This window comes from Camelus ferus, chromosome 10 (genome assembly GCF_009834535.1).
Source record: "Camelus ferus isolate YT-003-E chromosome 10, BCGSAC_Cfer_1.0, whole genome shotgun sequence".
Classification (NCBI taxonomy): Eukaryota; Metazoa; Chordata; class Mammalia; order Artiodactyla; family Camelidae; genus Camelus; species Camelus ferus.
The window spans coordinates 22,667,759-22,693,272 of NC_045705.1; the positions used below are offsets into that span (position 1 = coordinate 22,667,759).

Sequence of the window (25,514 nt, forward strand, 5' to 3'; positions counted from 1 at the left end):
ACCCCACTCCACAGGGATAATTATTTTTCAGTTTTTGCTGCTGTTGTTTTGCAGATAACATTTTTCTACATGTTATGCATACCTGGCCCTGAGCTAATTAAATGCTGGATAAGCATCACCCCTTAATAAGCTTCTTATTTATTTATTGCTCGAGTTTCCCAGATGAAGAAATGCAATCAGGTGGAGTAACTTTCCCACGACCAGGAGGCTAGTGAGGGCAGGGGCTCCTGGTAGGTCTTCAGACTCAAAAGCCTTAACCCTTGACCATCATCCTGGAAGCGAGTGCCCCAGACTTGCGTGGAGGAGGCTTTGCAACTTCTCCAGCATCTCCTGCTGTGGGGTTGGATGTGAGCTGTTTTGTGTAGACCTTACCTAAATTGATTTAAAATGGACTAATTAAACGTGGCCTCTTTCAATAGACTGCCGTAGCTCCAATTACAGCTTTCCTTCTCTCCTGAGAAGGCAACCCAACATTGTTTTGAGAAGTTGCTCAATTATTAATGGTCAGGTAACACTTTGAAAATGTAAAGTGTCATTAAATTGTTAATAAGACAGTCCTGAGGGGGGATAGTTGTCGATTTTGCCTGCCTGCCTCCCTCTCTCCCTTTTTCCCTCTCTTTTCTCTCTCTCTTTCTCGTGCGCGTGCACGCACGCAACACACACACATATTCTTAGCTCACAACTGACCCAGAGCATAAGAAATTAAAAGTTGGACTAACTGATCATAGCTGCTAGTTTACGTCTTATCTTGCCGTCCCTGACTTTGGCCCTGGGACTTTGATCTAGGCCTGCAGATCACGGAAAAGAGCCGGTTATCTAGACAGGAACCGTGGAAATAGATGGGAACGAACCATCACAGTGAGAAGGAGAACTAAAGGAGAGAAATTGATCAGCTCTAAACAGGAGGTGGCTCCCTATCCCTCTGGCTTGGAAATGATCCCCAGGATGGAATTATGTCCCGGCTGTGAAGTTGTTGCTTGTGATCCAGCCCTTTCCAGAGAGAATAAATGAGATTTGAAACTATATAACGTTGATCTCCAAGACGTGTGCTGGTTTGTGGGTTTCAGAGCTCCAAGGCGCCAGAAAATGGTAGAAGACACTAGGAAGTAAGTGGGGGAATGTAGGCAAGAAGTATAACAGCCTTGAATGACCTCAGAATTCCATCCCCCGGGTACAAAATGTTGCCACCATGCCAGCATTTTTTTGCTCCCCTGTTTACTTCTACCCCAGCCTGCCCTCCAGTAAGAAGACAAGGAGTGGGTTCCAATTTGGCAACGTCTGCTGCCTATTAGTGTATCTGCACTCCTGGGAGGCCTGCTCCGCTTGGCTTCAGGAGGTCCACAAGCCTTAGCTCCACTGGGAATAGTGGACAGTTGCCAGTCACCTCCAGTTCCTTGTTGAAGCTCTCGCAGACCCCTGACAATGCAGGGGCAGGACCCCATTCTGGAGGGAAGAACATGATAACGAGTCACAAGGCTTTCATCTGCCATTTTCTGCTGCTTTGGGAACGCATTCCCGGAGTTACCAGGGGCCATGTGTCCCAGTTTAACAGTGCAAGCTTTTAATATGTGTTAGACATTTAACGTTTGTAAGGCATATGCAGAGCCTGATATTAAGCATTAGGCAGAAGAGCCAGACTGAGACAGTGGTGCCAAGAAGCGAATGTCTTTGAAGAAGCAAAAGGAATTTGGAGAGAAAACAAGAAGGAATTCTGTAATGTTAGGACTACTGTTCAAGAAATGGATGCATCAGTTATCAGTAATGCTTTCCGGTGTTTGAACACTTCATGCATGTCACCCGGAGCTTAGATGGTGAGATGCCTGTGTTACCGGTGCGGAAGGTGAGACACAGAGAGGTGAAGTGAGCCAGCCACAGACACACAGGGGTGGTTAGCTAACTTTGGAGAGACACTTCTCACAGGCTGGAGAGAGAGAAAGCCCAACAGCATGTATGGTTACCAAAGCCCAATTTAAGCAACGGCAATAAATTTACGCACACTTGAAGCAATTTGTTTTTGAAATTTTAAATGTCACTTGCTTTGGAAAAATAGAATTACTGGGTTTCAAAACATGTTTTGATTTTCCTGTCCAAACTTCTATTGAATTCAAATAAAGCACATTTACCATATTCCACAGAGGAAAATTACATATTCTGCCCAGCTGTTCTGGGTGGGAATGCTACAGTCAATGAGAGGGGAAAAACTTAATCTACTTTGGAAAAAAGAAAAAAAATAGTGACTTCTGAAGTCTGCCACCCACAAGTCACTATTCCAATACTTCTTAAAGTCTGGATGGCCGCCACACCTAACATTATATGTTCCTGAGACCCAGCCTAGTCCTGAAGAATTAGAATAAGGGGAGAGAGCCCCAAAATCTATGTGTTAACAATCTCCAGAGGTGATTCTGTTGCCCCATAGTTTGAATTCCCTTTAGATTCCCTCACTCCATGTCCAGGAGCCTCTTATCTGTGTTTTCTGGTTTTTGGTACATCTCTCTGCTGCATTCCGAATAATTCCTCCTGAGCGATCTTTCAGTTCGTTTATTCTGTTTTCGTCTCGGTGCTGTTAAAGTGGTCCATTGAGTTTTTAATTTTAGTTACAGTATTTTTAACTTCTCGATGTATTTATTTTTTTAATGTATTTGGTCATTTTTTAATAGCTAGCTGTCCCCTGCAGATGGATGTATTCAAGCCTTTTCTTTTATTTCTTTAAACATAGTAAGCATGTTTGCGATTTGGTCTGATAATTTTAATATCTGCAGTCTTTGTGCCTGTTTCTGATGTCCGTTTGTTTCTTCTGGTCTATGCATGGTGCCTGGGTTCTTCAAGTACTTGGTATTTGGGGCTGTATTCTGCTCATTGTCTCTGAAATATTACTTATGGGGACTCATTCAGGGGTATGAGATGCCTTTCTTGAGAGAGATTAGGTTGGCTCCTGCTCAGTGCCTGGGAGCACTGCAATTCAGTGTCATCCCAAACCAAGTTTATAAGGTTCCCTAGACCATCTAAGTAATGCAAACTCAAGGTACACAGCCTACGAGAGGGCCGCCCACAGTGACAAATTCCTCCACCTCTCTCCTGTTGCACCTGTTGCAAGGATGACCTTCCCTGAAGTTCCCTTGGCAAAGGGGAGGGGATTTACCTCTGGTTCACCTTTACCCCAAGAGGAGCCCTGGATCTTGACTTCAGCCTTTGGCAACATACAGGCTGTTCCAGGCCACCATTGCTCTCGGGAGAAAAGTTATCTCAGTTTTCCAGATGCTTACCCTTTACTTTTTATCATGTCTTCCATGAGCTTAAGATGTTTTTATAAAAAATATTTTCCTCCAGCATGGTAAGTTCCTTTTTTTGGAGTGGGAAGGTTGGTTGGAATAGACAGCCCGCCAAATTCCCAGAACAGGACGTCTGTCTCTCTGTGGCGTTTAAGAGCCCTGCCCCTGTCCACTTCAGCCCCATTAACAGTGACACAACAGAAAGCTCTGCTACTGCCTGTACTTGCCTTTGCCCAAAACTTCCGCTTTATTCTCCCTAGTATCTCTAGAGATCTCAGATGTGATGGCCCAAGTCTCAAAAAGCAACAGTTCCCTTAATGCCATAAAAAAGACCAATCAGTACTTCAAGAAGGAGGTCAACGGGATGCTGTCAAGTTGAGACTCCTTAACTGCTGGGAATTCAGGGAGCAGGGAGCACAGCTGTTGAGAGGAACTTGGGCTCAGCTTCCCTCTCCGATCACCGTGTGCTTCGGGACAGAAAATGCAGCTTGCTGAATGCAGTGGCACGGGGTGGCTTGTGTTCCCCGCAGAGACTGATAAATGCGAATTGGAAAGAGTGCTCCAGCTTCCGTTATTGAAAACTGGGTAGACAGTCGGTACCAGGGCTCTGCCGCCTCGTTTTCATATTCCCGCAAACGGATTAATTGGCCTCTTGAGGTGAGATTGCCACGGGTTCTGAAGGATGCCTCTCTTGGCCGCATTATTGCTCGCCCTTCACTCGGCTCCTGAAAGTCGCTCTTGGAAACACACACGTTCCTCTGTACCTGTGAAGCCTGATTTATCAGCCAACTCCTCAGAGAAGAAACAAGATTAAAAAAAAAAATCTTCTGACTGTAAAACACTGCTATGCATTATGTTCTGTTGGTTTTGTGTCTAGACAGAGCCAAGAAACCCCTTTGTGGCCCTAGCAATACCTGGAGATGACTGTATATTTACCTCTTTTTAGAAGAAAGATGAACTCGACAGAGGCCACAGAGTCTGGCAAAGAAAGCTCTTACCAAGAGGTCGGGAGATGACACTTTCAATCCTGGTTCTGCCCGTCTTTCCCAATGAGAAAAAGCATGGCCTTGCAGGGTTCCTGTCCTGACACTGTCACTCACTAATCCTATGACCTTGGGCAAGTTACTCACATCTCTGCCTGCGTTTGTCACCTATAAAGTAGAGATAATGATCGGACCTCTCTCATGGTGGTGTAAAGATAAATCATGTAAATTGCTGAGAATACAATGCTTGGCTGTAGCAAGCACTCAATAAATGTGAGCTATCATGATTATTACACTGGCCCAGAGCGATTATACACAGGTACTGTCAACGCCTGTAAAACAGTCCCCTGTTCCCATGAGTCACGGGAGCTAAGAGCTCCCATTTTGAAAGGGGAAACTACCTGTGGCAGCTGGCTTATCTGACAGAGCTGGTCCACCTCCAAGGATCTTCTCAGCTTGCCAGACTGCTTGCGTGTGTGGTCTAGGGTTATCATGTTCCTTGCCAAGAGACACGGAGTTCCTGAGCCAGGAGACACCCATATTAGGAGCACACAGAATCAGGACATCTCTGGAAGAAAAGAATCAGAGAGAAGACTAGATAGCACCACCAGGCAAGTGCTGGTTGGCGATTAGTGAGATGGATGGGGTATTAATCCCACACCGAGCAACGCCTTGACCCATCGCAGGCTCTTGGGGTTGGGACCGTGACGCATTCCTGCATTTGACCATGGCCAAGTGAACCCATCCCCTGCAGATCCACACATCTGCATCGAGCTAGGAAATTGTGTTACAGATCCCCCTCATGGGTTACCTGGGTACATGCCTTTTTTTAGAAGTCACTGAATCTGCACACTCAAGATATATGCATTTCACTGTAAGGAAATTACATCGTTTTTTAAAAATGAGTTTGCCTTCCCCTTAAGTTGGTAGTGGAGCTTGCCTAGATGGGCAGGTGGTTGACATGGCCTGAAGGGGATCCTTTTTGGTTACCAGCTGGGCGGAAGGTCACCTGTTATAAGTTTCTAGCAGAAGCAGGTGGCCTGCCCCTGACTCCTGCTGACCCTTTCTTAGCATCTTCTCCACCAATGATCTTTCCCTGGCTTCTTACTATCCTTTACTGTTCTTCCCAGATTCCATTTTCTTTTTTTCATTCTTTTATGTATAATCTTTTCTTTTATGATTAGAAATAATATAGGCATGTGATTAAAAAAATTGAACTGTTCAAAACTGTATGAAGTAAAAAATGGAAGTCCTTCCCCACCCGCAGTTTCATTCCCCAGAAGTGACCACCATGAGTGGTTTGATGAGAATGCAACCAGATCTTTTCTGTGTATATATGGTGTGTATCTATATAAAATAATTACGTAGCTAGGTAGATATATACATACGTACGTGGTTTTGTTGTTTTATTATAAGGATGGAATCATTCTCATGGTTCTGCATCTTGCTTTTATTACTTAATGGTGGGTGTCTTTTCATGGCATCCCATATAAAGCTACCACCCACTCTTTTTCAATGGCTATAATATATCTGTTATTTGGCTATATTTAACCACTCTTTTTCCTGTATTTCTGACCTCGATCAAGATGGATGTATATAGCTCAGCTGAAGACAGACCCTTGTGGAATGGGCCTCCAAAAAAGAGTCCCATCTCACGCATCCCTTTTCAATCACATTATCTTGGACATTTGTTTGGGGTAACAGGGAGCCCGGGTGTCTTTGGCAACTGATTGGACAGTGTTGGTGGAGGGAGAAACACTATCTTGTGTTGTATGTCTGTATGACTAGAGGACGTTCTTTTAAACGTCAAAAGGGTGATTTATAAGATTACCGGAGACAAACCTCTCTCCCCTGAAGACAGGCCAAGATAACGTTACATTAAATTTCAGGAGATGAAAGCGAGGTTTTAAGTAACAGGAAAGCCTGTGTTTCTGTAGTGCTTTATGCTTTTTGAAGTGCTTTCAAAGTCATTATCCCTGTTTGATCCCACTTAGAACCCTGAGAGTGTGTCAGCCTGGTGGTTATTATCCTGAGGCTGCAGATGAGACAAGGATAACAATGAGTAGGAATCAGAGCTGGGATTAATCCCTTTTCCCCTTCTCCTAGCCCAGTGCTCTTTCCTCACTGGAAACGCACCACAGGAAGAGACGCCCAGCACAGACACCCAGGACCGCGTCAGCATCACTTACCTAAAAGCTCAGGGGCCCTGCACAGTTGAGGTTTAGGGGAGAAAATGATGTGACTCCCTACCTTCAAGGCTTCTGGTTCAAAGTGGCAACTCAGACACACACATTTACCTCTGCTGCGTCCTGAAAATCCATCCAAATGATATTTTAAAGGGTAAACCTTCAAGGACTAAGAAGAGAAGAAAAATCAGCAATGGAGATGGCGGAAGCTGGGGAACACGGACGAGCAGGAACTGACTCAGTGGGCTCAGAAAATGGAATCCTCAGCAGGCACTCGGGGAACCAAAAAGCAACTACATTTACTTCCAGAAGGCCTGGGGACTGGCAATATGAGGTAACTCTGGAAGCAGAGGTGGCGGTGGGGCTAGAAACAGGCAGATGGGTTGGAATTTCGTCAGGAAGCTGTCAGGCTCCCGGATCTGCTCCCTGCCCGACTCAGCCAGACGACTGCCCCCCACGCACCCAGGCCAAAGACTGGGGTTTCTCTCTGGTGAGGGTAACGCAGAGGGTCTCAGGAATACCAGACATCAAACACAGTGGAGGATGGGGGTACTTCTCTGAGAACAGATTTAGTTTGACAAGTTGACATAATGAATGTTGAAACCACTATCTTTTTCCTCAAGTCATTTTCCAGAACACAGTCAGCCAGGCTCTGGAACCTTCCAGTCACATTTAAAAAAGCCTTCTGTGGGGGAGTCTCACTGGTATAAGGGATTGGAGGTCCCCCATGAGACAGCCCAACGGAGTCATCTCATGGTGAAGCCTACAGTCAACTGTCCACAGCCAAGAGCATTTTAGTGCCGCACACTGAAAAATGAGTGATCAGCCAAGAATCACCAGACACTTGGAGAAAGCCTTGAATACGACGAACATTAACACACACACATGCACAGACACACACACACACACATGCATACACACGCATACACACACATAGGCGCACACACAGGCATACACATGCACGCGCACACACACACACACATAGATGAAGTGAATAGCTCCTTAGAGGAAATAGGGTATATAAAGAGAAGAAAACTTAACAAAAACAAAAACCTGAAAGATAACTGAAGACATTGCATTCCTGAAATAAAAACGGGATCCCCTTGTCCCTTTTCAAGAAGCAAACAGGAAAGAACTTAGAAATTAAAATATGAAAAAGCCAGGACATAAATTTGAGGATATATCCCAGAAAGCACAAAAACACAGAGAAATACAAAATAAGTTTGAAAAGACAGGAAAAAAATCAAGGACATGATTAGATTTACACCTCAATAATAGGAATTCTGAAGATAAGACAGAAATGGAGAAATGGAAGGAAATTCTGAACCCAAGGACAGTTTTCAGATGGGAAACTGTCCACCGAATGCTCACATCCATGAATGAAAACAAACTTCACCAAGCCCATCAGCATGACATTTCACAACACTGGGGCAAAAAGAGGATCTACCAGCTTCCAGAGAGGGCATTAAAAAACTAAATACTTAAATAAAAACAGGTTTCATACAACAGTTCCAGAGTCAAATGGCACCAGATGTCATAATAACATTGGACACAAGTCAACAGCTCTGGGGTGAGTAATTTCACATTCTGCGCCATAAAGACATTTTCAGAAGTGAGAAAAAAGTGACTTCCAAACAGCCCTTTCAAGAAACTACTAATAAATATGCTCCCAAAACTAAGATAGTAAAGCAAGGAAAAGGAAGACCCAGGTTGTGGGAAATCGGGGTCCAGTGCAAGTGAAAGTGGAAAGGGGCTCTCCAGAAGTGCGTACACTACTTAATGGATTTGGATGTACTGAGAGGAGCTTAACCGAGCTGGGAAGCCTTTGTGCTGGGATTAGTGAGAAATATGCAGACCCTCATAACCGATGGAGGGGAAAGGGCTATAAGGGAGACAGAAAGGGTTTCCAGGAAGAAAAGTGTTTAAAGCACAATATGCTGTTTTGATGTGTCAGTGAATAACATTTTCATGGCCAAGACAGCAACAACGCCAATTATCTAAAATTACTATCTAACTGGGGGCTTGAAAGTAGGCTTGCGTGTGGTGGCAGCTGAGAGGGAGATAAACTTGAGCTAAATCCTCGTCTTCCAGAGTGGGAAGTCGACAGCCAATTCCTAAAACTGACAGATCGCGAAGTAGTACAATGCGTGTGTTGTTTAGAGACACAGAAGTGAACTAGGAAACGACTAAACAAGCTGGAATGACTGCTTCTGGGAGAGGTAGGGTCAAAGAATGCTATTTCTTTTATCAAGCCTCATACAACTATCTGACTCTTTAAATTGTATGCACATGTTCCTTTGATAAAAAAAAATGGCAGCGGAATTTCAAGAACGCGCTGGTAGGAACAATCCGTCTGTAGCAGTGCTTGTTCCTTAAAAGGGCTGTCAGAGAGGCTCTTTCAAGTACCTCCAGCCTCGCCCGGGCACGAAGAACACCTCTGTACCCTGACTTGTCTCCCAGTCTCGGGTCCACCTTAATGATGCAAACACGGATGCCATGGAGACATTTCACGACTTTTTTCTCAGCAGGGTAACTGCAGGATGAGTGGCTTATTGAAAAATCCAAACCTGAGCATTTTGGTCTAGCACACACCAGCAGAGGCAGCCGGCGTGCCCTCTAAGTGGGTTGGGGTCACACACAAAGTGTCGCAAGACCCCTTTATGGAGTAAGTTATAATTCCTGGTTTTCCTGCCCTGGTTTTCACAGCAAAGCCAACCACATGGCACGTATCTGGGGGACAGGATGGGGATTGCTTCCCTTTTCTCCCATCCCCCTAGGCAGCCTGGATTAGGTCCGTTGACTGTGGCGCCTTCCTTTACAGGCTCCAGAGGCAGAATGTTACCTGATTCATCTTCCCGGCCCCTGTGAGGGTGGATGACAGATGCTCCTTCTCTGAGATGGGGTTCTGCCACATGCTACCAGGTGCAGAGCCTGGCCAGCCAGGGCCACAGGGACCAAACACACGTTCTCATGAGGGCAGTGGTTCAGAGCGTGAGTTTTGGAGCCAAGCCAAACTGGGTTTGAATCTTGAGCTCGCTTCTTATCAGCTGGCTGTGACTAGGACTGAGTTACTTCCCTTTCCCCAGCGTCTCTGTTTTCTTTAAAATGGGACAACTGTAGGACCTGCCGTGTGGAATGAAGGAATATGTGAGTTCTGAGAACAGCACCATCACATTTTAGCTATTTTCTCAACATTACGGCACCTGTGTCGTATTGGGAAAGTCACTGGATCTCTCAGAGCCTGACTTTCCTCTTTTGCAAAATAGGGTAGTACCACCTCCCCTGAGATTTGTGAACACCCTGTGAGCTGGCGTAGATAGACCACTTAGCCCAATACATGGCAGGTGGTGAGAGCTCCATTCACGAAGGTAATTATTACTTCCCTTCCTGTGCATCTTCCCAGCCTCTGCCCTCATTCACGACTGCCTTCCTCTTGCTTGGCCATAAAATCTCTTTCCTGACCCCTCTGAGTCTTTCTCCCTTCCTCTCTCTGCTGTAGCTCATCCTCCAGTTACCAGAACCATTTTTCAAAAACACTGCTTTTATCACTTCCCACCCCCGCTGAAGAGCCCACTGTGGTTATAAAATCCAAACACCCCAGCCTGTTATTTAAAGCTGCACACAGGTGCCTCCTCCACCGCTCTGCTGCTTGGTCTATTTTCTGTCCAGGTGACCTCCTTCTTCCTCGTCCACTCCCGTGTCTGCTGCCTCTGAGGGCTACACACCGTCCCGTGCCCTCCTCGGCTTCTCTCATGAGAGCATCATTTCTTTGAAGAGTTGGTTTGAAACTCACGTCCATCAGAAAGCCTTCTCTAATCTCTTCTTTATGGCCTGTCCAGCAGCACGAGTGGCTGTAGCCAGCCCTGATCTCATGCAGTTTCAGGTAAATTTTCCCAGCCAGGAAAGCCACTGAGTCCCTTGGTGGGAGAGAGCATGAGGTTTTGGAGTCTGACAGATTTGGATTCAAATCTTAGCTCTGCCACTTCCTAGCTGAGAGACCTCAGGAACATAGTTTTACTTCCCGGTGTCTCACTTGTAAAATGGGAATTTATAAAATGGGAACAGTGTCATTATTCGCAGTTTACAGATGAGGACATTAAGAGACAAAATAATGAGTGAGATCATTATGTAAGAACTATATAAACCCCTTGGTAGCACATCTGGCATTTAGTTGCTTCCATATCAATTTTCTTCCCTCTTTTGTTTCATATGTGCAGGTTTCATTGTTTCACTACAGCATTGGCTCCTTAGGTCCAGGGCCTGGATATTTTGTCATGTAACATACCCTCTGTATCAGTCAGTATATGCTATCCAGTGCTGCTGTAACATCCAGGCCCCAGTCTTAGCCTTTTAAAACAATAGAGGTCTATCTCTTGCTCACCCTGCATGTCCATTATGGATCAGTAGAGAGGCTCTTCTCATTTTAGTTACCCAGGGAGCTGGGTTGCTCACATTTCATTGGCCAGAGCAAGTCCCATGGCCAAGTCAAACTTCTAAGGGGACAGGGGACGTCTAATCCCACTGTGTATCTGGAAGGAGAGAAGTTCAGGGACATTGGTCAGCTACCGAACGACCATCACATCCTCCAGGAGCCGACCCCCAGCTTCGTATGTGAAGATTCCTGTTTGAAAGCCTGGTGGCACTGCTGGGTGTATGGTTCTCTGCCAGGCACCGGGAGCCCTGGCAATGAGGTACAGTCCTGTTCTCCATGGGTTCTTGGTTCCCCTGCTGCCATGCACAAGCTTTGCCAGAAACCCAGAACAAACTCAGTTGTCTCAAGATACAACCATTCTTCTAAGCCCTGAGGACACACAAAGAAGGAAGCTTTATCCTGGCTGAAATTATGACCAATATTCCAGGACCCTAGTTCTCTGAAGTTCAGGAATCCTCGACTTATTCATTCATTTATTCATTTACTTGACAAATACTGTACTTATTGAAAACCCACTGTACGCCAAGCATTATTTTATTTACAGCGATACAGCAATTAACCAAGGCAGACCCAGTCCCTGCCTACTCAGACTTGGCAACTGGACAGAGAAGGCAGTAAGCTACTCTGGCTAGGAATGGGTTCTGGAGTCAGACCACCCCCTGCCCTGGGCTTACACCACTTCCTAGCAACCTTGGGCACGTTCCTAAACCTCTCTGTGCCTCAGTCTTACCATCTGTGAAGTGGGAATGATAACCATACTTCAGTTATAGGATTATTCTATAGGACAAATGAAATAGAGAATCCCTAGAAAACACTGCATAAAGATGCTGGCATACAGAAAGCCCTGGGTAAATGTTAGCCTTGACCACTCATCGTTGCCATCATTAATAACCAGAGTATTTAGGACAGATGGTGCAGGAATGGCAAGATGTTGAGCCAGCGGGAAATATTTTGCATTTTCCTGTAAGAACCATACTTACATGGTTGTCTGTGTGGCACAGAGTCCATGAAAGCCTGTTTTGTGTGCACCTGAAGCACCCCTGAATAGCACCATTGCAGTCACACCTCAGCGCTGTTTGTAATACTGAGCAGGATCCAGCTAATCCCCCGTGATTGGCCATTCGTGTGGTTCCAACTGATCCACTATTGTTGCCTCTGAAGTCCCACCGTCTAATCCCTTTTGAACCAATTCAAGTAGTTTTTCCCTGTGAAGGTGCAGACATCGGAAAGAACAGCTGAATATAAATGAAACATTTTTAAACAGGGAGAAAACAGCTAATACTTCTGAAAGCCAGACTGAAGGACGGCAGAGCAGCTCCCTGATACATCAGACCAGCACCTGGGTACGCTTCTTTGTCGCCAGATCTTGGTCACTGTTTCTCGGGAAAAATACATGCTAAGTCCTACTCTCAGCCACCCAGGACGCTTGACCAGGCAGTGACATGGTGGGTTCGGCAGGAAGGACAGCAGAGCCAGAGAGAGACCACTGGTGATTCCCCATATGTGCAGAAAATGCAGACATTTCTAGGTCTAAAATTACTTGTGTTGAGGATGGGCAGGTAAAGGAAGGAAGGAAGGGATGGCATCCTGGCCACTGCTGATCAGTCAGACATCACCTGAATCTAGGACGTACCTGTGCCACTGTCAGCCCCTCCCAACCTTTTGCCGATATGTTCACCCCCCCAAAAAAAACTGTACCCCATCCAAAAAGCTGGCCTAACTAAATCCTGACAGATTGCTGCTCTGTTTCACAGCTGCCTGGTAGCTGGGATACATCTGGCTTTACTGAGTTATTTAATGTCTTTGGCAGGAGCCAAAGAATGGTAGAAATGGAACTGTGTTCTTATCTTCCTCTAGGACACTGGGGAGTTGGAAAAAGCCTATTTTTATTCCACTGGATTTTAAACAGATGAGAAGAAGAGGGTGGGAAGGCTCTTTGGCAGCCAGCGAGTGTACTTTTGCACTCCGTTGGCAGGGCACGCGGTCAGCGCAGGGTGATTCCTGTCGGCTTTGAGATGGGGTAGCAGTTTAACCATATCAAATGCTTAATGAAGTGAGGCCCCATCTCATCAGTATTCAGGGTGGCACTGACATGACTTACACTAATCCTGAAACAATAAGCTATAAGGAGACCCTTTCTTCTTGGTCTGAAACGAGCAGTACAGCCTGGTTTCTTCCAGCTCTATCTCCCGCTTTAACCTGGAATGATGCCAGCGTGGGGGGTTTCACCCTGGGGAATTCATATCATGTGAAAAACTTAAATCAGGTCTGTCTGCCGGGACACATGGTCCTAATCCATTAAATATCTCTAGCTGACAATGCACATGGGTCCTCCAGCTCCACAGACCGTGCAGATATAACCGCGTCTGCCTGCCTTTCTGGGGAGGAATTGATCGCTCCCTGTGCCTGCACGGTTTCACCCAAATCCTTCACTAGCATGCAAGGCGCTTGGCATGTCTTCACCTTAGTGGTGGTACGTCACCCAGCCTCTAAGGCCGGGTTCTCTTGCTGTGAGCCTGGGAAGGTTTCAGATGAAGGATTGTCTTTCTATTTGGTTAGCCACTTATGAGGAACCAGAACCCCGGACTTTATCACATTATGGGAACTTGTGTCCAGAGTCTGGAGAAGGACATGGCGCCCTGTGCATCCTTGCTCCCTTCTGGATTCAGGAGAATTAAAACACTGGGGCTTGTTTTCATGAATGAATCCCGTGTGGAACATTGTTCTTCAAAGTCAGGCACTGCTGTCTGAACAGGAAATTTCCTTTCCAGAGAGCTCTGATCTTTCATCACTCTTTCTTTCATGCTGCTGAGTCATTCCCCGGGGGGGGTGGCTTTTGACTTCCCTTCATCCAAAAAAGGAGATAATGTTTTTAGGATTCCAAAAAGGAATGCACGATCGATCTTTCATTTAACAAACCTTTATCGGGTGCCCCTGGGTGCTGGATTAAGTGCTGGAGAAAAAGGCAGTGCAGTGTAGGTGTTCTGAGCACGGACCCAGGAGCCCAGGGGCCTGGGTGCAAATCCTGCTACAACTCTTAGTGGCTGTGTGGGGTTGTGCCGGGCACACAGCCTTCCTGTGTCATGGTTCCCCCATCCGTTTGGTAAAACAGGGATGTCAGCCCTACTTACCTCCCTGTAGAGTCTTCAGAAGAGACTTGGCACTTAGTGAGTACTGTGTAAGTGTCTGTTGCCACCGCCACCTTTGCTACTGCAAAGATATTAGACATTTTCATTATTAGCATCATTACTGTTATGAGATGCTGGGAACAAAGTTGTCTACAAAAACAAAGCAAAACAAACCAGAATCCACCATGGTCCCCGTCTTAATGGTGCACAAAGTTTCCTGGGGGAGGCAGGCACTACACACAAGTTCGTAGTCAAATTATAACTGTAGTGTGTGCTGTAATGAGAGAGAGAGAAGTAGTTCCAGGTGAACACAGACTAGAATCGTCCTAATCAGGAAGGTCAACAAAGCCTTCCCTGTCAAGGGGATGATCGACCTGAGATCGAAGGAAGGGGAGGTGTTAGTTCATAACAAAATGATTAATTCAGAAGATATAGGAAAATACAAAAAAAAAAAACCTGCCCGTAATTTACCCATCCAGTGATAACCTCTGTTAACATTTTACTCTACAGCCTTCCACATCGCTTTTATGAATGAATGGAAACACAGGCACACGCGTTATCTCATCCACAAAAATGACATCCTGCTCTTATAACATACATGCTTCTCACCACTGTGCTTTCTTGCACCGAGCAATATACCTTGGACCTGTCAGGACCCAATTCCTGAGAGCTGGGAACCACTCTGGACCTTTCAGCTCAGTTATGTACCTGCTTCCCTCCAGGCCCCATCCCTCCCCTCCCCTCCTGCGAGGCAGCCCTCCTTAATCCCACCTGCCAGCTCTCGTCACTCCCCCTCCCGGGACGGTCTGCAGGGCTGCCTTACGGCACCCACTTAGAGGCTTCACACTCCCTGTGGCATATTCTCCTGAGGTACACAGTGGTATCCAGAAGCTTCATGGCTGTATCCGAACACCTAATTTGGGTTTCAAACCAACGTTTATGGGCTTAATCTGGAATGGGAGCCTCTGTTTAACATGTGGAGGAAAAATGTGTATACTTGCACATCGTTGTATTTCTTAAACCACTTCTCATATTTTGGGAGCCTGAACTCTAAAGAAGCCCTCTTAAGAAATTTTCTCCTTTGATCATAAGAGTCTCAAACCTTCGGAGCCTCTTGGAGGATGAATTGTTTGCCCTGAAATTGCTGAAGACTCAGGTTACTGAAAGTCACCTTCAAAGGAGATCATTTTGTGGACTCAAAAAATAAAAATCAGTGTCCTTGTGCTCTGTAGATTGGTTTCCACCTCTTTCTTCTCCCCATCTACTACTCAGTGACAGGTTGGTTCATTCTTCTCCTCTGTGGTACAATTGAGGACATGCCTGGTCCCTGGAGGAGGGCCCCTGTTAGCATATGTGATATACATTCTGTCTCATTCCAGGTGGGGTGACAGCAGCTGCTTATCCTGTGTTTAGCCCATCTGGCTTCCTCTGTGTCACAAAGATGTGTCATCTCTTGACTTGGTTTTCACTTACCTTCTCCTTCGTACTCTCACAGCTTCACCTTGCATCAGTCTGAGATGTGTGACATGAATGACCAAGGTCACTCAGTAAAACTGTGCAACCGTGCCTTCCTCTGCTCTGCCTGACATGAAACACCATAGACTGGGTGCCTTAAACAACAGAAATTTGCTTCTCGTGGTTCTAGAGGCCGGGAAGTCCAAGATCAAAGGGCAGGCCAGTTCCGTTCCTGGTGAGGGGTCTTCTGGCTTGCAGACGGCTGCCTTCTTGCCGTGTCCGCACAGGGCAGGGAGAGCGAGCGAGCTCAGTAGCCTGCCTTTAGGAGGGCTCCGGTCCTTTGATGAAAGCCCCACCCTCGTGACCTCATCTAACCCTAATGGCTCCTAAGGGCCCCATCTCAGGTACCATCACAGTGAGGGGTTAAGGCTTCAGTGTGTGAATTGGTGGGAGACACAAAGTATTCAGTCCATAACAAACAGGTTTCGAGACTTGGTGTTAAGAAAAACAGATTTTATTAAGAGACTGTGGTTGGCAGAAGGGTAAAGTCTCAACTGTCAAGATGGTAGCGCATCGGGAGGAGGAGGGAGAGGCAACGTGGCATGGTGGTGGAGAATGAACGACACAGGTACCAGCTCCATGGTTTACTGGGGGTGCACGCGTGAGAGGCAGTCTCTCAGAACTTGCCTTTACTTCTCTGTAAAAATGGAGCTGGTGACGCTCACTCGTGGGCTTGTAGCAGCTAGTCTTTATTCAGTCAGTCAGTCAGGAAATAACTACAGATTGACTGACTGATTATGTGTGATGTGTCAGACACTGTGTTAGGTGCTGAAATTAAATGAAACCCATCTGTATTTCTACAACCAAGTGCAAGACAGGGTAGGCACTCAAGTCAGTGATTACTTCCTGGTCCCACACAGAAGAGGTCACAGAAATAGGATTAATGGGAGTGACTCAAAAGGAGCTGGGGGGAGGGAAATAGCTCAGTGGTAAAGCGTGTGCTTAACATGCACCAGGGCCTGAGTTCAATCACCAGTACCTCCATTAAAAAAAAAAAAAAAAAAAGGCTGCTTTTGTTAAGCATGAAAGCAAAGTATCCTGGACACCATGTTGCAGGTGGGTCCCGAAAATGGGTACCAGCAGAGACATTTGAGGGTAGAAATGGGATGGGGTGATAATGGAAGCCACATGCTTGCTGTTCTTCTTTGGAGGCTGGAGATGCAATTACTGAATGTAAAATGATAAACCCACAGCCAGAAGATAGCCAGACCACTGCAAAGTCTCTCCACTCATTGCGAGTCTTATTTTTGTGGCTCTGTTGTAGAAAAATAATAGAGATGTGACGCTAGAGGCATTTATGGGCCCAACCTTTTATTACAGCTTGACATGGACAAGCCTGCGTCCGGGTTAGAAGTAATCATGTCGCATTTTTAATGCCCATCATAAGTCAGAGTAACCAGGTTTGCCGTCACGGCTGGTGGTGGGTTTTTTGGTTGTGTGGCTGTTGGGTGGTGGGAGTTTTTTTGTATCTTTTAAATTAACTTTCAATTAAGTTTCGAAAGGACAAAGTATAAAATTAACTAACTTGCAATTAATTTCTAACAGAAATTATGCAAAAATTCTAGGCATGTGAAAGATGTGAAGCGTGGAATAATTAGTCATGGGTTTTTTTCACTACCGTAATTACGGTGATGAATATGTATGAGGCCGTTTGGGGAAGGAAAGCACAGCAAGCAATCGTATTTAATTAAGCTTTTAGCTGGCTTAGCTTGGGGAGCCTTCGTTGTGTTTTAGTCTCCTCGAACTATTAACAAAGTCTCCCCAAAATAGCCCCCAGACATATAAAAGAGACAGTCACAGATGTGTTTTCCCTCAACTTTTCTTTTAATTTTGTAGACTTCTAGCTTTCTTGGACCTTGGAATGGGTACATCGTTGTCCAGGGTGTGGTCTGAAGAACACCTTGGATTACCACGTTTATGGCGAGTAAGCATAGCCCAGCCCCAGCGCCAGCAAGGCCACCTTGTTTCCGTTCAGCCTGTCATCTAAGACCCCTCGCTGGGCATTTCTTGGGGCATCCTCTTCTCTAGCGCAAGATACAGGAACTGGGTTCTCACAAGAATATAGCGGTAATAACCACGCCTCCTGGGTCGAGCCGTTGCTGCAGGCCATCAGTGTACTGGGCTCTTGACACGCATTATTCTCTCCCACCCTCCTAGCCACCGAGATCTGAGACTCCAGGAGCCTGCCCAGGGTCACTTGCCAAGTAAGTGGCAGAGAGAGATATGAATCCGGCTCTTGTTGGGGTGCAGACCTGTGTTCTTTGCCCCTCATTCACTCCCATGTTTCTTGGAATGGGTACATCGTTGTCCAGGGTGTGGTCTGAAGAACACCTTGGATTACCACGTTTATGGCGAGTAAGCATAGCCCAGCCCCAGCGCCTTTTTTCCCACGTGAGAAAAAAAGGGGAAATCCTTTTAGTCCCCACTTTAGGCTGTATGTGGAATTCATTCAGTGACCTTCCCCAGGCCGCCCTCCTGCTACAGATAGACATTCTGGGGGTGTCTAGGTCAGGAGATCAAGGCCCCCAGCAAGAAGCTATGAAGAATAACATAGCAGAGGCGGTGGTGATGGTGGTACCAGCAATTATGGCAGCAAATACTCATTGAGCCCTCGGACTGTTCACCAGCCACTGTGTTGCGTTTGTAACGAGGACCATGTCTGATCTTCACAAACACCCATGAGATGGCCGCTATTTCCCCCATTTTACAGATGAGGAAGACTGAGGCTCAGGAGTTTAAGTAGCTGGCCAGGATTGCAAAACCAGGAAACAGTAGAGCCAGGGTTCAGACCTGGGTCTGTCAGCCTGCAGCAGTCCATAGTCTACACTGGACATCAGTGCATCACCTTCTCAACCAGTGTCCCTGGGCAGCCACCCACCAGGTCGGAAAACACGGCCCCACAAAGCAGCCTCCAGTTTTGCCCCCAGTGGTAAGAGCCGGAGGCTGAGTGCTGGAAATCTTGGAAAAATTCTCCTCTGGCTGCAAATAAGGTGGTATTTGGATGGTTGTAAAGAACTTTCTAGACTCTGAAGAGCAAAGACTTAGAGAAGGGTAATTGTGTCTAACTCTGCTCAGTACAGGGTCTTGTGTTTATTTAACACAGAGCACTTTTCCTGTGGTTCTGTTTCCAAATGCATAACCCCCAAAAGTCCTCCTCACCTTTGCCTCTTTCTGTCAGGCTGGGCTTTCTTAAGCAGAGACTTTGGATTTTTGAAGCGTGCTCTTTGAGCTTGGTGGTTCCTGTCTGGAATAGTATGTGATTTCTGAAGGCAGTTACAGCTCACCAGGGGGGCAGGGATGGCCCACTTGAATGCTGTTTCCCCGGCCCTTGCCCAATTCTCATTAAGCTGGATGGCTTTAGTTAAAAAAAAAAAGAAAAAAAATCCCATCACAGACGCACATACCAGACTGCCATTAGCAGAACCGGGGAGAACCTTGCGCCAAGTGAAGCAATTTCCTCATTCTGTAATTAAAGCAATTTGGGGGCTGAATGTGTTTATGGGCAAACTTGCTGAAGTGAGACAGATGCGTTTTTACAATGTGCACGTCGAAGGAAAATCGGACTCTGGGCAGAGCATCCTGGGTGTCTCTCCATCACAAATACGGCGTTACAGGTGGGTCAGGCCTGCGACAGATCTTGATGCTTTGTCGGGCGTGGCGTTGAGATGAGGAAATTGAGGCACAATGTCAGCAGTTTCCCAGAGTCGGAAAGCCAGCTGGCCAGTGGCCAAGCTGGTCCAGGCTCCCTCCTCCTCCTCCTGCTCCCATGTCCCTCCTGGGATGTCCAGTGGAGCTGAACTCATGGGGCTTGTGTTCTTCTCCAGCCACTTTTTAGTTTTCTTTTTGCAGCAATCTGTGAAGAGCTAACAGCCCCAGGCTCCCGCTGCCTGTCCTTGTGCGCCCCCAGCCCTACTGCACAGCCCCGTCTTCCCCCCAGGCTTCCAAATCCGTCCTTCTCTTCGTTAATAAGTGACCAGACTTCTCTGGAACTAAGATTTATATTTTCCAAGTTCAGCTGGAGCTCCAGATCAATGTTCTGTTCAATTTGGATTTGCCTTCCTTTTAAATCTAACAATTCTTATGAATTTAGGATAAGGTAACAAAACTCTGGTCCCTTCTTGGTGTCCGTGGACATGGAGATTCCTAAGATTCCTGCTGTCAGCTGGCCTCAGCCCACAGGTGGCTGTCAGTGTGAGAAACCAAAGGAAGCTTGAAGCTCTTCTCTGCACAGAGTGTGAAACCCCAGTGCCCTTTTCCTTCAGCGCCTCTGTTTCCTCCTCTGCTTCTTGAAAAGCGGCTTTCAAGGAGTAGGGCAGTCAGAGGCTTCACAGGACTAGCCCTGTGATTGTTTTGGCCCCAGTGGTGTCCACATTGAAAGGCTGTTTATACAGCAACTTTTAACCCCAAAGAGAACCCATGATCATGGACACACCACAAATGACAGTATCTTTAACTTAAGACCTCAGAAGGGTCTTCTGAACCAAATGATGCAGGAAGGTTTGTAAGATCTCCTCTTATTTCCTCAGTCTTCATAGAGTGAAAAATGGTTAAGAGCTTGTTTATCTGCCATCAGACAGGATGCTTCAGAATGGCACCAGCTTAAGTCTGTACTGTTGAGACCACAGTGGGAGTTTGCAGTCATGACTGATTATGAGGTTTCCTCCTCTGAAGCCAATAAAAAAAAAAACAATACAATTAGCCAAGCCTTCCTTTATCTCCCTCATGTGGGTGTTCAGTTAGTGCAGCTGGACATAGATGCTGTTGCAAGAGGAGCTTTGCTGGGAATGAGAGGGTGGCCAGCGAGCCCTCAGGAACCAGGAGTGGAATATTAATTGCCTTGAACCTTGTTGATGCTCCTGCTGGAAATTTCTGCTCCCTGAGTCTTCAGTAAAGGTCTGAGGATTGATATTGACACCAGTGTCCCCTTGGTGCTCTGTGTGGAAGCAACACCAGGAGGGGCATTTGATATGTAAAAACAGTGGAATTAAGCTAGAGGCCCTCAATTTTTGGTCAGGAGTTGTTTAGTTCCTCTAAACTTGGGGATTCTGAGATTGGAGAGGAAGATCATAGGGAGTCCAGAAAATGAAACCCTTGTTAGAGAAAGGAACATCATTCATGAAACACTGAGCAGTGGTAATAATGCTGCTAATAGCTAATACTGTGTGTGATAAGTGCTATGACTGCCAGGAGTCAGTAGCCTAAACCCATCATTGAAGGCTTATTATTACTTACTGGTTCCACGGATATTATAGAGCATGTAACACACTGCGTGTAAAGCTGAACTTAGTGTTTGCAAGAGGGAGAAACAGATTATAACATGACCGAGACAGGAGTCCAGCTCTCAAGAAATGGAGGGTTGTCTTTACGGGAAACTAGCTCTCTCAGCAACCCTACAATGAGGGAGGGAGTGAGCTGGGCCACAACACAGATCAGGTGAATCGCAGGGGGAGGCTGAGGCAGAGGAAAGTTATTTCTAGTTGGAGAGCTTGGGGGAGAAGTCAGGGAGGAAGTGGCTCAGTGGCCATCTGAGTCTTGAAGGTCGGCCAGGGTGTGGAGAGCAGGTCGTGTGGGGAGGAGCATAGCAAGCTAAAAAACAGCAGTCCTAGGAAGGAGGGACTTCTGAAAAGATTTACCTGTAGAGCCTTGTAACTAGTAAGACTGCAGTCCACTCTGAGCTCTCCTAAAGCATGATTTGATTTTGCTCTTTGTGCACAAGGAGCTCAGGCTCAGGGTGTCTCCTGAGGTCGCAGGTATGCTTTTGGCTGGACTGTGGTCTCATCTGAAGGCTCGCCCAGGAGAGGATCTGCCGTGAAGCCCATTCAGGTAGTTGTCGGCAGGATTCCGTTCCCTGTGGGCTGCTGGAATTCACCAGCAGGTGGGCTGGAGGCCTCCCTCGGTTCTGTACCATGTGGGCTTCTCCATGGGGCAGCTCCCATCATGGCCCTCGGAGCAGGTCAGCAAGAGAGTGAGAGAGGGCATCTAAGACAGAACAGAAGCCACTCTGTTTCACAGCCTGATATTAGAAGTGACAGCTCATCATTTATGCCATATTCTGCTCATTAGAAGTGAGAAAATACAGCACAGGGAACTAAATTCAATATCTTGTAATAACCTATAAAGAAAAAGAATATGAAAAGGAATATATGTATGCGTATGTATGACTGAAACATGCTGTGCACTAGAAATTGACACAACATTGTAAACTGACTATACGTCAGCTGGAAAAAAGAAGAAGGAGAAAAGAAGTCCAACCCCAGCTCACCCAAGAGTGAGAACCCCAGGAGGCCAGAGCCAGAAGGGCCACCTTAGAGGTTGCCCACCACCCTGGGTGAGAGGGGCAGAGCAGCAGGACCCGGGGTCATAGGAACATGGGGCTGCTCAGGGAGAGCCTCGTAAGCCTTTGTAAAGATTTAGGTTTCAGTTTAACAGTTACTGAAGTGTGAACTGACCCATCCATAAGGATTTTTCATAGTAAAAGATGATAATAGAAGCTATTGGAAATAGATCCAAATGTCCATCAGATGAATTTTAGTTGAACAAATGATGACACGTCTCTACTGAATATCATGTTACAAATAGCAGCTATTCGGTAAAAAAGAGTCAGAGTTGATTCCAGGCCTGGGGCTGGGAAATACATGGACGAGCTTAAAAAATCCTCCGCCAAAAAGTAAACAAGTAGCCAGACAAACAAACAGACAGACTCATGGGGGTGTTTTGGGAGGTGACAGGAGCCAACCCGAAAGAGCTCCCCGTGGCCACAGTTTGGAACAACTTGAGCAACAAATGAAAAAATAATAGGACTGGATTCCAGCTCAGAGAGCAAAATAAATATTCATGAGTCCATGTGATGTAAATAAATAAATGGGAGGAAGGGGCAAACCTTCCTAACAGAAAGATTCCAATTAATGAATGTAGGAGGAAGGAGAGAAATAGAAAATCACCATTAGGGCAACCCAGTCATAACTGCCGTGGGCAGGATCCAGGGTGCATGCTGAGATTAGTGGGTGAAAGTTTAAGCAGAAACAGGATATTTGCATAGTTGCAAAGGATTTCCTCCAAGATAGTAATTAACTAGGAAAGGAAAAAATAGTAACCTTACAGTGTAGAATCTTGGCGGATACATACCTTAAAATAATCCAATGATCATGGTTAACATCCTCAGTAAGTACACAGCAGGGATCCTCTGATGGGACACACTGAGAAGAGCCCATCACCGCTGTGATATTCTTTGCAGTGATATCTGTCTTCCCCTACAAAATAACTATGAAACCTCTTCGGTAGCGTCAAGGTCGTGAAAGACACGGAAAGACTGAGAAACTGTCACAGGTTTATGCAGACCAATGCGGTGTGGAATCCTGGATTGGATGCTAGGCCAGAAAAAGGACATTAGTCGGGGGAAACAGGCAAAGTCTGAGTACATCCTATCATGTAATTAATATAAATGTTCCAAGGTTAATTTGTAGTTTTGACAGTCATTCCGTGGTTAGTTAACGTGTTAACAGTAGAGAAGACTGAGCGTGGAGTTTAGGGGCACTCGGAACTGTTTTTACAACTCTCCTGTAAATCTAAACTCATCTCAGAATTTAAAAAAACTTTTTAAAGGAGAGCCTGGCATATAGTAAGTCCTGTATAGATGTGTATTAAATAGGCAAAATGGTGCTTGTTTTTTTAAAAAATTATGTGCTAATCTTGTTCATTAGGTGAAAAAAATTTAATTACCATAGGGTTAAAAATAATAGGTATTTGCTAATATATGCCTGGACTATTTATGGAAGCACCCCCCACACACACACACACACACATGCATGCACACACAAACTGGTACCAGTGGTTGCGTCCAGGGAGGGGAAGGTGGTGTCCAAGAGACAGAAAGGGGAAACAGACTTACTTTTGTCTACAAATCCTTTCCTTCCTGTTAAGTTTAGAATGATGTGTATGTTGCCTATTCAAAAAAATACATGTTAAGAAGAAAAATCTAAGCAGCCGTGGTAGCCCTGAGTCCAGGGGTGCCTGTCCGTTGCCCACTGACTCACACCCTATGGCAGTGCCCAGAGTCCCCAGGCGCCCGGGCTGGCCCCCAGCAGACGTTCTGTAAATGGTTAATGAGAAGCGGTCCCTCCGCTGCGGGCCCAGCACAGGATTCGTCTTCCTGTCGCGTGTGGACCCCTGTGGCGCCTGTTACTCCTCTGCCTACGGAGGCCAAGCTCGGGCCCTCTGTCAGTGACAGAGCTTTGATTTCTTCCCTTACTTGTTTTAACACAGCCCCATTAATGTTTAAAAATGCTTGCCCAAGCTCTCCGGCCTGCGTTTGGTGTCTGGAGAGCGATCCACAGGGACACATGGCTTCTAAAGTGGCCCTGGGGATACATGGTGATTATTTTCTCTTTGGAGTCAGGCAGGTAACTGAACCTCCACTGGCCCAGACCCTGCAAGTTACTCATCTGTTATGGAAGAGCCGGGTTCAGAGACCCGCTGCCCCGGAGGCCCTCGGGTGTCAGAATGGGGCCTCAGCACCTTGTCTTGGAGAACATTAAAAGCTCCACCCTGCCTTCATCTCAGGAGCAGAAACACGAGCCAGCCAAGCACCTGTCAGAAGACAGGCCTGCACAGTCAGGCAGTTGTGCCCAGGCACCCAGGGAGGTGGTGGTGGCAGAGAGCAGACAGATTTTTTTAACCATTCAGGTCTTTCCTATCCAAGATTGAGACCAAGTTTGCCATTCCCTCTAGGGACATTTCCATTGCCCACTTCTCAAGTTAAAAAAAAATCCAGAGCTGGAGAAGACCCAGCTGGGGAGGGGTATACTTGAGTTCGTCCTTGGTTTCTGGATTTCGCCATTTCCTGTCTGCAGTGGGTGCAGCCGCATTACCGGGACTGCCACATTTGGGATGTTAGAGTAACTTCCCAAAGAGTCTGTTCGCTGGATAAAAGCAACTAGCGTTCCTCCTAGCGCATTGCTAATTACAGTGTTGGATTCAGAGTTAGACCTGTGTGGCCAGTCAATGTTTTTAGACTTTGTGAGCCCTAGAGTCACTTGTCAGAACCCTGAAACTCAGCCTCACGAAAGCGGGTATAGACAGTACATAAATGAACAGCTGTGGCCATGTTCCAATAAAACTTTATTTATAAAAACAGGCAGTGGGCCAGACTTCACTGACCCCTGGGCTAGAGCATGGGGTGCCAGAAGGTAAATGGTTCAAGACTGGGTTGTGGAAGAGTCAAGGGCCCCATCAGAGAGGCCTGTCCAGTCCGTTGTTAGGAGGTTGGATTTTGAGTACAATGAACAGCATCGTATTTGCTTCCTAAAAAGAGCCTTCTGGACACTGTGCAGAAGATGGATTGGAGGGGAGCAAGACTGGAAATTGGGAGGCCAGCTAGGAAGTTCTTGTGATAATCCATGCAACAGAGGATGATATCTTGTTCCAAAGTTTAGAAGTAGAATTAGCAAGACCTGCCCTTGGACATGAGTTGGCCGTGAATGGAAAAGGATTGGATGTGAGTGGAAAAGAAAAGGCAGGGGCAGGGCTGACGCTGGGACTTCCAGCTCTAGGGTGGCTGGGGATGCCATTGTGGGGCCAGTATTGATGATATTTGTTTTCTCACCTCCGCACTAATGAGATTTTATTTGTAATGAGAATGGTTTGCCTGTAGTAGACTTTTCCTCTCCCCGGTTTTTAGGGTTAGCGTTTCCCTACAGGTGCTGTTTTTTTTGTGATTCTGTGGTGCTCACAGACTGATCTCTCCCTGCATCCCACGTGAGTGAGCAGTATTCCTCTCTGGCCACTGACGCTGCAGGCTTACTAAACCAATGTATTACAACTCGCCAAGCCTTATTACCAGACCAGAAACCAACTGACCATCCAGTTCAAAGAATGTCTGCTAAGCATTTAATTTTGCAGCTCCCACCAACCACTCCAGGTAAATAGGACACAGTAAAGCGATAGAAATAGTCATTCTGTGAAGCCCTCCTTGTTCAGCAAATTCCCGGAGGCACGTATATCCA

General features: G+C 46.4%; 1 protein-coding gene and 1 long non-coding RNA gene across 8 annotated transcripts in view; both read left to right on the forward strand.

Moving 5' to 3' along the window:
* LDLRAD3 (low density lipoprotein receptor class A domain containing 3) overlaps positions 1 to 25,514 on the forward strand; it is a 227,311-nt gene that overhangs the window by 179,395 nt on the left and 22,402 nt on the right. The gene's annotated exons all lie outside the window — the stretch shown is intronic.
* On the forward strand, positions 1,041 to 21,127 carry LOC116666349. The gene is made up of 3 exons (XR_004323157.1): positions 1,041 to 1,052; positions 15,678 to 15,688; positions 19,035 to 21,127. It is a non-coding gene; the product is annotated as an uncharacterized LOC116666349 (long non-coding RNA).